This window comes from Phascolarctos cinereus, unplaced genomic scaffold (assembly GCF_003287225.1).
Source record: "Phascolarctos cinereus isolate Bilbo 61053 unplaced genomic scaffold, phaCin_HiC Scaffold_2;HRSCAF=192, whole genome shotgun sequence".
NCBI classification, from domain to species: Eukaryota; Metazoa; Chordata; class Mammalia; order Diprotodontia; family Phascolarctidae; genus Phascolarctos; species Phascolarctos cinereus.
Genome location: NW_027555625.1, coordinates 296,374,893 through 296,387,215, shown reverse-complemented (window position 1 = coordinate 296,387,215; position 12,323 = coordinate 296,374,893). Strand labels below are relative to the sequence as shown.

The following is a 12,323-nucleotide window of genomic DNA, read 5'->3' as shown; positions in this document are numbered from 1 at the left end:
TATGTATGTACATAAAAGAAGGAAAGATTTCAATTTTTCAATATCATGGATGATAGGATGGTATTACTATTTAAAAGCAATTAGGGAGATATTAGCAACTACTGATCCATATTTCCTTATCTTTATATCTTTATGAGAATCATCTATGGACCAAGGTTATCGCTGATGAAAATACGAGAATAGAACAGTCAGACTTTCACAAAATTATTCTGCAGCAGATTGTATCTTTAGAGTTGCATTGAAAACTATAGAAAATGGATGTCAATGTGATGATTTGTTTCTCTAACATATTATCAAAGTGTGCCCCTACTTTCTAAAAAAATGTCTCCTATCCATATATTGCAATCTTTTAAGATTCTTCAGTAGACTCAACAAGAGACCTTTATTAGATGACTTCTGTCAAATGAGCCATAAAACAGGGAATGTATGCCTCCATTGTTATGGAGGCTGCTCAGTGCACAGTCCAAATAGAAGAGGGAATCATTAAAGATGATGAGATTCTGCAGATGTTAATCTTTGCAGATGGCATTGTGCTGTATTGTACTTGCATTAATATAGAACCTCTTAAAATAATGTTTGGTGACTAAAAAGAATTTGGTCTTATAATCCACACAGGAAAAACCAAGTGGATGAGGAATGACTAGTGTCCAGATCATTAGGTGAACAACATTTTGAATTGGTCCATCAATACGTGTCTTTTGGACATATACTGCAGTTGTTCAGTATAGTGCCTTGGAATGAACAGGAGCCTAAATTATGTTTTGAGAAATTATGTAGCTCTTTTGGTGATACCGAGATTCTCTGTGAAATGAAACTACAATTTTTTAAACATTTTTAAACAATGATTTTAAACATCAGGTGATGCAATATGACTTGGAATGATACAATAACAACAATAACCACAGGCATTCACAGCACATTTCATCGGAGTAGGCAATCAGGGAAGTTTTAAAAAATGATAGTGAACTTTTATTGAATACTATATTAAATCATAAAGGATAATTTTATTCAAACAAACAAAAGGAACTAAAACTAAATTTTATTTAAGGCATAAAATACTAAAAAAAAATTTAGAGACAGTGTATGCCTGAGCACAACTAAGTACACCTATGATAACAACTTTTTTATAGTGCTTTAGTGAATTCTTTTGAAGACAGTATGGCAGAGTGGACAGAGGGCTGACCCTAGAGTGAGGGAGACCTTGGTAAACTTTCTGCGTCTAACTTATACTGGCTGTGTGACTGTAGGTAAGTCACTTAACCTCTCGGTGCCCCAGGCAAGTCTGATGCTTATCCGCATCATTGGAGGGGAGTTACTACATCTGAAATTCCTTACACTGATGACATCACAGGTCTAGATCAAGACACAGACACACACATTTGCAAAGTACTTTACACATGTTATCTCACTTGACCCTCTCAACAATTCTATGAGGTAGGTAGACTATTATCCTGATTTTACAGATGAAAGAACTGAGGCTCAAAAAAATCAAATGACTTGCCCAAAGTTGCAGAGTTAATAATTGTCAGGAACAGAATTTGAACTCGGATCTTCTTGGCTCCAACTTTAGCAAGCTGTCCGTACTAAGCTGCTTTTCTTATAACCTCAGAAGAATGAAAATTGTGGGCCATCCAAAGGGCAAAGGAGAGATGTGTGACAAGCATAGCAGCATATTGCTAGTCTAGCACTGAGAGGCCACTTGGCTGAGTTCATAAGGTTTGGGGTGCTTGCCTTTCTGTGTCTTGTACCTAGCCATAGGGTTTGGACAGAGGACCTCTTTTCTCACACTTACTTGCTCATGAAATCCCCTGCCCCAGTACCTCTTGGGAACAATTTTACTTAGGGCCTTTGCAAAGGGGGAAGGAGTTAACGAAAGTATTCAGTGTACAATATGAATCCAATCTGTGTTAGGTATGTTATTCCTATGTACACAAGAAAGGCTAAATATTAAATAAAAGACACTCCACAAGCATGTTTTAATAGAACAGGATTCAGTAACTTGACCTATTACTGCTACAGTATGCTAAGAGGCTGGTGCCTAAACCTCATCATACCAAAAAGCAGTTTGCAAGGTTGATAGTTAAGAATCTCCAAGACTGCTGGTCTGGTAGCTGGGGCCTCGTTCCCTACTGTCATTTAACCTTGAGAAGATGGAACAACATCCAGGCTTTTCAGACTTCCAAGATACTCCTCCAGATACCCATTTGCTTAAGACCAAGAAAGAACAAATACAAAGAGAGCAACATCATCCAGGGGCCCTGGCTTAAGTATGGCCTCTCAGTGATGGATCACACATGGCCAGAAGCTGACCTCAGAGCTTCCAAGAGGACTGTCAGAATGAGCAAGGACAGTGCTGAGCTCTTGTCATACTCACTCATGAGCATACAGATTAAAGATGGCGTCAAAGAAACATAAAGGAAAAGGTGGGCCGATCATGTAGTAAGAGGGAGGAATATGAGACAGCTAGCTTGTTGCATGGATACCTGTATAATATTAATAAACCAGTGTAATTGGTGGACCCTCCATTATCTTTTCCCTCCCCTCCCCCCATTTATGGAAGGATATGGATACAAATCACATGGGATGAGAAGATTGGTTGTGATGCTGTCCTGGAGGGAATAGCACATTAGTGAGATGATACATCTATTGAAGTAAGAATAAATCAACCACATTAAAACAGATGAATCAGATAACTGAAAATAGTGGAAAGCACACTGGATTTGGAGTCTGTGTATGTGTCCTTGCGTAAGTAATTCCTCCTGTCTGTTAAATAAAATTTCTTCCTCTGTAGGATGAAGTGGCTGAATGAAATAATCTTAGGTCCCATCCTGTGCTTCTGGGTTCACAGCCTTTTACATTATCAATCATCCTTTTCTGCTTGATAATCCCTTCTCTCTAGGTTTTAATGACACTCTCTTCTGGTTCTCTTCCTACCTATTTGACTGTTCCCTCTCTGTTTTCTTTGCAAATCTATTCACTTAGGTGTCCCTGAGGGTTCTGTCCTGGGACCTTTTCTCTTCTCTCTCTATGTTATTTCATTTGGTGATCTCATAAGTTCCTATGTATTCAGTTATCTCTATGCTGATGAGTCTCAAATCTACTTATCCAGCCCTAACCTCTTTGCTGAACTTTAGTCCTGCATCTTCAACTGTCTTTCAGACATCTCAAAGTGGATGTCCAATAGGCATTTTAATCTCAACATGTCCAAAACTAAGCTCATTATTTTTTCCCCCAAACCTTCCCCTCCTGCTAACTTTTCTAGTATTGTGGAGGGTACCTCCATCTTCCTAGTCACCTAGGCTTGACACTCCTGACTTTGTCTTACCCCTCCAATATCCAATCTGTTGCCAGGGCCTATCTATTTTCCCTTCATAATATGTCTTGCACATGCCTCCTTCTCTCCTGTGAAGCTGCCACAACCCTGGGGCAGGTCCTCATCGCCTCTCGCCCGGACTATTGCGGTAGCCAGCCTCCTGGTTGGTCTCCCTGCCTTAAGTCTCTACCCTCTCCAGCCCATCCTCCACTCAGCTGTCAAAGTGATCTTCACAAAGTACAGGTCTGTCTATGTCATACCCCTCCTACTCCATTTAATAGACTTCAGTGGCTCCCTATTACTTCCAAAAGCAAATATAAAATCTTCTTTGGCATTCAAAGACCTTTATAACCTGGCCTTTCCTACCTTTCCAGTCATCTTACATTTTATTTCCCTCCACGTGCTGTGCAATCTAGTGATACAGACTTCTTGTGATTTCTTACACTACCAACAATATCTCCTGATTCTGAGCATTTTCATTGGCTGTGTCCCATGCCTTCCTCTTCATCTCTGCCTTCTGGTTTCCTTCAAGTCCCAGCTAACATCCAACCTTCCATAAGAAGTCTTTCCTGGTCTCACTTAATTCTAATGCCTTCTCTCTGTTGACTATTTCTAATTTAACTTGTATATATAACTCATTGGTACATAGCTGTTTGCATGTTATCTTCCCCATTAAACTGAGATCTCCATGGAAGCAGGGACTGTATTTGCTAGTGCTTAACACAATGCTTGGCTCACAGTAGGTCTTTAATAAATGTTTATTGACTGGCTGAGTTACCTTTAAAAAATTTTATTTCATGGATGAGGAAAAAGCTCCTTTGAGAGCTGTCAGTAACAGGGAAGAAGAATCACAACATTGTTACAAGGTGCTACAGCAATGTGGCCATTTATTCTTAACTTTTAAATTTAGATTAAGCAGTTACTAGATGCCCTAGAATTGTAGCACCTCATTGTGATCTCTCTCTCCCTACCTCAGCCTGTTATGAGAAGTTTTTATTTATTAAAAGTTTTGTGGTGCCACTTATGAAAAAATGAGATCACAATGAAGTATCTCTAAATGGCAGATTTGCTGGATTAGATTTTTTTTTTGTTCCCTTGGCTAATATAGAATGAGCACATTACTCCCAACGTTAGTAGGTGAATTGCTTTTTGTTGGTCTGATGAGTGTGAGATAGACCCTCAGAGTTGCTGTCACTTGCATTTCTCTAATTATTAATGGTTTGAAGCATTTTTCATGTGGCTGCTTATAGCTTGGGTTTTTTTTCTTTGAAAACTGTATTTGACCATTTGTTGATTGGAATAACATAAATTTAATCACTTCCTCATATATTTCGGAAATGAAACCTTTATCAAAGAAACACTGAAGAGATGTTTTGGCTGGATATCTTAGCACAGACACACAATCCGTGCCTTTTGTGTTTTTGTGTATCCTTCTCAAGAACAATCCCTGCATTTCATAGACTTATGCAGTGCCAGAACTGGAAGAAACTTTAACTTAGCTTTACAGCTGAGAAAATGGAGTCCTAGAGAGACAGAGTAATTTGTGTAAAGTTAGTAGCAGAGCTGAGAGGAAGATGTTGAGATTTAGGCTAGCTCCTCAACCCATATCCATATCTAGTAATTCAGGTTATTCACACTGGAAATGGTTCAATTAACCCCATTCAAGTACTCCTTGGCCTGATGCCATAAAACTAGTCCCTGTGTCCTCCAAAAGCTCTGGGCTTCTTGCCTTGTCTCACGTGGTTATCTCACACCCTTTTGAAACCTCAAAGTTGGAGGGGAGCTCAGAGGTTACCTCATCCAGCCAGTGCCTGAGCAGGAGTATTCTCTACAACAGAGGTGTCAGACACTATGCATATGGCTCCTAATACTCCTGAGTGTCATCTGAAACAGATTAAAATGTAATTGAGAAGTATTTAACAAAATTAATAAACTACAATAGAACATAGATAATATCACATTTTAAAACTAAGTCAGTGTACAGCCTGCACAGATCCTTCTGTACGCAATAATGGCCCCAGTTTCTATTGGAGTTTGACACAACATTTGTAACAAAGAGCTTTTCTGCCTCTAGTGGTGGGGAGGGGACCTGCAGCCATTTTGCTCTCAGACAGTTCTAATTAATAGGAAGGTTTTCCTTCTCCTTTCTTGGACCTAATCTACATTGTTCCTAGTTCTGCCCTCTGCAGTCAAGCAGCATAAGACTGATCATTCTTCTCCTTTCCTAATACTTGAAAACAGTTTTCATGTCCCCCCTCCCCCAGCTCTTCTCTTCCCCAGGCTCAACATCGACAGATAGTTGAATCTTTCTTCCTATGGCTCCAGGTATCTCCTACTCTTAAGGGCAGTTAGGTGGCACAGTGGATAGAGCACCAGGCCCAGAGCTAGGAAGACCTGAGTTCAAATCTAGCCTCAGACACTTACTACCTATCTGACCCTGGTCAAGTCATTTACCTCTGTTTGCCTCAGTTTCCTCATCTGTAAAACAAGCTGGAAAAGGAAATGGTAAACCATTCCAGTATCTTTGCCAAGAAAACCCCAAAAGGGGTCAGGAAGAGTCAAGCACGACTGAAACGAATCAACAACAACAACAAAAATCTATTCTTGGGCTCTCTCTCCTCACCTCCACTTCTTAGAATCCCTGGCTTCCTTCGAGACAGAGCTCAAATACCCCCTTCTGTAAGAGGCTTTTCCTGGTCCCCTCCTCCCCCCCCAGTTGCAAGTGCCTTCTCCTCCAAAGTTTTCTTGTATCTATTCTCTGTGCTTGTATCTTGTACATGCCAATTTATGTACATGACTTCCTCCTCATTAAAATGTAAACTCCTAGGGGCAGCTGGGTGGCCCAGGGGATACAGCACCGGCCCTGAAGTCAGGAGGACCCGAGTTCAAGTGCAGCCTTAGATACATGATATTCACTAGCTGTGTGAAGGCAAATCACTTAACCTGAATTGCCTTGCAACCCCCCAAAAAACAAGCAAAGAAATGTAAACTCCTTGAGGACAGGGACTAGCTTGCTCACTTGTAAGTGTATCACTAGCTTAGCACGGTGTTTGATACATAGTCAGCATTAATAAATGCTTATCAGTTAGTAGGATGATTGAAAACTTTAAAGCACTATGTGAATGTTGCTCCTGTTGAGGTCGAAACAAGTTTTTCCTTCAGCTTCAGAAAATTCTATGATCTCATTGGTGTGAGTGTTTCCTCCACTGACTCAGATCCCAACCTCTCCGTGTCTCATTATATGATTTCAGGAGTTGCTGTGGCCAAAAAACATTTATCCCCTAGTGGCAAACCTTCTGGTGGTAAGTTTCTCTGTACTTAGCCAGACTGACCTGAGGAAGAGGGACTCACAGTACCTTGCCAGCCACATACTTGAAGCATTTCCAGTTGGAGGGTGTGCCAGAGGCCATATTCTATTGGCAGAGTCTTCAGGAACCCAGGGTTACCTCCAAACCTTGACTGGGCATTACAGAAGGATATCTGTTCAGTAAACAGATTGGAGGGGGCGGGAATCCTATCTCTCAAAAAGGAGGCTCATCCTTATTCATGACACAGGGCTGAACTCTTATAGCACCACTGCCTGGAGTAGAGATCATTGGAAAGAGGCCAGTGAGTGAAAGAGGAGAAGCCATAGGGAAAAGAGTTCAGAATGATTATTTTATTCTTCTGCATAAACAAAACTTTGAATGCCTGTGGAAATCCTACCTCATCTTCCAAAGGCTAGCTTAATTAACAGTGTGGTGTAATAGAAAGAATACTGGTCTGAAGCAAAAAGCCTGCATTCAGATGCCTATTCTACCATTTGTTGCCTTTTTGACCTAGGGCAAGTCATTTATCCTCTCTGAGTTTCAGTTTCCTCATCTGTGAAGTTAGGAGTTGGATTAGATTGATATCCGAAGTCTCTTCATGCCCCAATATCGGATTTCTAAGATAAATGCGCCCTCCTCCACAATGCTTTCCTTTGTTTCCTCTAGTTGGAAATATTTTCTTCCTTGTTCCTAACAGCATTTTGTATCATTTTACTGATCCTGGCCTAGTCTATTCTGCTTTACCATCCGTTTATAGTTGCTGCATATGTTAATGTGTTTTCCCTTTGCTAGATTGTAAACTCCGTGAGGATAAGGACTGTATCCAATTTAAGCTTTGAATATTATTGTTTTGCTAAATGAATGAATGAGGTAAGACTCCTCCTTATCTACCTGCCTCAACTTAACATTGTTTCTGTTCAGTTTGTAAGCTTCAACTAACACCAGCGTTTTCAAGACTACTTCATTTGCACAAAGTACCTACAGTTCGCATGGGCCCAATCTCATACATCTGTATAGCTCAGGCTAAGTAGCAATGTTGGTGTGCATGTGATGCTCTTCTTTCGCATTGTCTTTTGTCAGTTAGAACGGGAACAGTATGGCTATTGAGAAATGGTGTGGTGTTTTCTAAGAATGTTAAACTTTGTCAAAAGACCAGCATTTGAATACTCAAATTATGTGAGTGTGGATAAATCAATTAACCATAGGACCATAAAATTCTAAGCCTAGAAGAGGTTCCTCTCTTTACAGATGGGTTAATTGAGGCCCAGCATGAAAGGGCAGAGTTGAGATTTGAATCCAGGTCTACTGACTTCAGTCCAAGGCTCTTTCCATTACACTACATTTTCTCCAAGGAACTATACTGACCTTTTTTAGTCTATTTATTATCTATAAAATGGCTATAATAATCCTCTTACTATCTAATTTACAGGATTGTAGTGAAATTTGTTTTGTAAACACTAAATGAAGTATGTATAAGGTTGATTATACCAGAACCATTCATCTCTATCAGCTCCAGGGCAGGGAGCCCAGGACCTTCCTTTCTCTCACCTTGGCCGGCTACAAAAAATGGCCAGCAGGTCACAGGAAGACAGACCAGCACATCTGCTACCACTAAGGGGAGCCACATAGCTTTTACTTCCCCAGCCAACCCTCAGTGTCCGTTTCCCGCCAGGATGCCCACTATGTCTGCTGTATGCTTACCTCTCCCTCCCTTTGCCTGTCCCTTTGCCTCTAAAACTCCATTCTATTCTAACCTTTGATCTATTATCCTTTTCATAAGGTACAATTACTCCACAAGGTCTTCAGGAAGGGCCTTGCCATCTGCCCTGCCACTTTTGCTGCCTGGGGTATCCACTTGTTATGAACCGAACATAAACATGAATCCCGCTTTATGTATTGTCTCTCTCAATTAGAATTTGAACTTCTTGAAGCAGGGATTGACCCAACTTTCTGTTTGTGTCCCCAGTACTTAGCATAGTGCTTCACACATAGTAAGCACTTAATGCTTTATTATTCCATTATCCATTGAGTGATCTGTCACATCCCTAGCATGGGTTCTCCTTCCTCTAGTGTAAGTCACACCCACCCATACCTCATCCCATAGGATTCTTGTCCATTTCCTTCCACAAAAATCCTCAAGATACTTAATGTATCATGGATATCAGTGTAACATTTGGGCTCTCTCTCTGCTATCCTTCCCTCTCATTGTGTGACTGCCCTACCTCCTCCTCTGGTTAGATATGCCCCTGGTGTCTTTTCTGTCATTTGGCGTTTTGATTCACTTAAAATTTTGATTCTCATGAAACCATGGTATCACATGATTAGCAGATACTTAGTATGGCTGAGTCAATGTTGATATAAGAAAGAAGTTTTCATGGCAGTGAACAGTAGCATTATTTTGGAAGCTATTGACAACACAGAAAAGCAGTATGATATAGAGGATAGAGAGCCATCCTGAAAGCTAGAAAGTTCTGGATTCAAGTCTCACTTCTGAGTGAAGTGACTTGGCCAAGGTCTTCCAAAAGATTTTATATGCATTATCTCATTTAATATCTATAAAAATCCCGTAGGCATTACAACTATGGTTATCCCCACTTCATGTGGGAGGACATTGAGGTCTAGAGAAGGAAAGTAACTTACCTGTGGTCACACAGATAGTAAGTATCAGAGCTCACATTTGAATCTAAGCTATCTTATTCTAGGCCAAGTATTTTTTTTTCCTCCTTGTTGTGCTACCTCCTAGATGGCTTCCTTAATAGCTACCTTCCCAAGCCCATGGGCCCCCCTCAGCTCTGGTAAGATCATAGAATGTCAGAGTTGGAAGAAACCTTAGACCATAGGATGTCAAATAACAGACTATTAGATCTGGAAGAGACCTTAGAGGTCTATCTAGTCAGCTCTCATACTTAAAAGGATTAAATGGGTATATAAATTAATTTCCTCTATTTTATATGTTGGATAGACTCATGAGCCCATTGAGAAAATGACTAGAATATGTAGAGCATTATTTCAGTAGGAAATGATGTACCATGTTTTAAATTCCAGACTTGTTGGACACTTAAGATGTTTATGAGTTAGAGAATGCATGTATATCTGAAAAATGAACAATCCAATGTGCAACATTGAGGTCAATGGAATTATTTCCCTTTCTTTTATAGAACTTGCTGTTTTGAAAGAAACGTGCCCTAATCCTGTGCCTGGTGAATTGGCAATATGCACAGCAATGTAGATGACAGGTAAGTTCACTTACTCTGAACTTGAAATCTGATCATTTTTCCTTTAGTTTTTGCTTCTGTCATGAACAGGTAACCACATGAGCAAAAAACTGAAGGCTGAGCATCTGTGAGTAGAAATTACTGTTGTGATCCAATCCCACTCTGGCAGCATTATAAATTTATTTGATGTATTTAATGATGTCATCCTCTTCTGACACTGCATCCTGGCATAGAGGGGACCCCTCAACTCTCATAAGCAGTGTCAGTAGATAATAAGCCCTGGTAGATCCTACCAAGAAGAAAAGGCTTTGAGTATGTGTGCAACTGTCTCCAAAGGACTAGCCTAGGTTGGTCTGTAGAGGCTTATGCCCAGAAGACTGGTCACTATGGTGTGATGATTTTTTTTTTTGCCATGACAACTCCTGAAACCATCCAAAGTCTTGGAATGGTTGGAATCTACATCAGTTAGGAGAGAGGGATTGCTTGTATAGATGAAACTTTAGATCCTTGAAATATTAAAGTAAGGTTGTATGTGATCATTATTGGGCTGTCTGGAAATTCAGCACAACTGATAAGTGGTTCAAATAAGTGACTGTGATTAGTATTACTTTTATACAGTCAGTCCAAATTGCTTTTCTCTTCTATTAATTCTTTTTTAATTTATTTATTTTTAGTTTTCATCATTCACTTCCACAAGATTTTGAGTTCCAAAATTTATCCCCATCTTCCCCCAACCCTTACCCCAAGATGGCATGCATTCTGAATACCCCTTCCCCTAATCTGCCGTCCCTTCTATCTCTTCCCCCCTTCTCTTATCTCCTTCCCCTTCTATTTTCTTGTAGGACAGATCTAGCTAGTTCTATACCCATTTCCTGTATTTCTTATTTCCCAATTGCATGTGAAAACAATTTTTTAAACATGTGTTTTTAAAACTTTGGGTTCCAAACTTTTTCCCTTCCTCCCTTCCCACCCACCCTCATTGAAAAGGCAAGCAACTCGATACAAGTTATACATGTGTAGTTATGCAAAACAGTTGTGAAAAGCTAACTGTATTTCCCTTCATCCTATGCCACCCCTCATTTATTCTATTCTCTCTTTTGACCCTGTCCCTCCTCAGAAGTGTTGACTTCTGATTACCCCCTTCCCCAATCTGCCCTCCCCTCTATTATCCCCTGCTCTCTTGTCCCCCCCCCCATTTTCCTGTAGGGTAAGATAGATTTCCATACCCAATTGAGTGTGTATGTTATTGCCTCCTTAAGCCAAATCCTATGAGAATAAGATTCACTCATTCCCTCTCACCTTTCCCCACTTCCCCCACACTGTAAAAGCCTTTTCTTGTCGGTTTTATGTGAGATAATTTAGCCCATTCTACCTCTCCCCTTCTCCTTCTCCCAGTATAATCCTCTCTCACCCCTTAATTTTATTCTCCAGATATCACCCCTTCATCTTCAATTCACCCTGTGCCCTCTATCTATCTATCTATCTATCTATCTATCTATCTATCTATCTATCTATCTATCTATCTATCTACATACATATAATTTTTCCCTCTAACTACACTAATACTGACAAAGGTCTCATGAGTTACAAATATTATCTTTCCTTGCAGGAATGTAAACAATTCAACCTTAATAAGTCTCTTACGATTTCTCTTTCCTGTTTACCTCTTCATGTTTCACTCAAGTCTTGTATTTGAAAGTCAAATTTCCTATTCAGCTCTGGTCTTTTCATCAAAATGCTTGAAAGTCCTCTATTTCACTGAATATCCATTTTTCCCCCTGAAGGATTGTACTCAGTTTTGCTGGGTAAGTGATTCTTGATTGTAATCCTATCTCCTTTGCCTTCCGGAATATTGTATTCCATGCCCTGCAGTCTCTTAATGTAGAAGCTTGTGCTATCCTGATTGTGTTTCCACAATACTTGAATTGTTTCTTTCTGGCTGCTTGCAATATTTTCTCCTTGACCTGGGAACTCTGGAATTTGGCTACAATATTCCTAGGAGGTTTCCTTTGGGGATCTCTTTCAGGAGGTGATTGGTGAATTCTTTCGATTTCTATTTGTCCTCTGGTTCTAAAATATCAGGGCAGTTTTCCTTGATAATTTCTTGAAAGATGATGTGTAGGCTCTTTTTTTGATCATGGCTTTCAGTAGTCCAATAATTTTTAAATCATCTCTCCTGGATTTATCTTCTATTAATTCTTGAGTACCTGCAATACAAATTAAAGTTGAATACTTCCTTGAGATCATGTACAATTTCATCCTTAATTTCTTTCCCCACCACCTTCCCCCTCCATACTCACTTGCATTCAAGAAGCATTTATTAAGCACCTGCTATATGCAAGGCACTGTGCTGGGAATACAGCTAAAATAAACACAACAAAGCTCACTAATCAAAAAACACATATCTTGGATCTGACTTCCTAATAGTAGGAGTTCCCTATCCCTTCCTTTTTCCGTCTCTCCATCATTCCAATGACAGTCTTCTTG

General features: G+C 39.9%; 1 protein-coding gene across 2 annotated transcripts in view; it reads left to right on the top strand.

Annotated features, from left to right (window-relative positions):
- RALGPS1 (Ral GEF with PH domain and SH3 binding motif 1) overlaps positions 1-12,323 on the top strand; it is a 606,537-nt gene that overhangs the window by 28,901 nt on the left and 565,313 nt on the right. For both annotated transcript variants that reach the window (XM_020984956.2, XM_020984955.2), the window contains exon 2: positions 9,780-9,857. The gene's annotated coding sequence lies outside the window, so the exon portion shown is untranslated. The remainder of the gene's footprint in view (positions 1-9,779; positions 9,858-12,323) is intronic.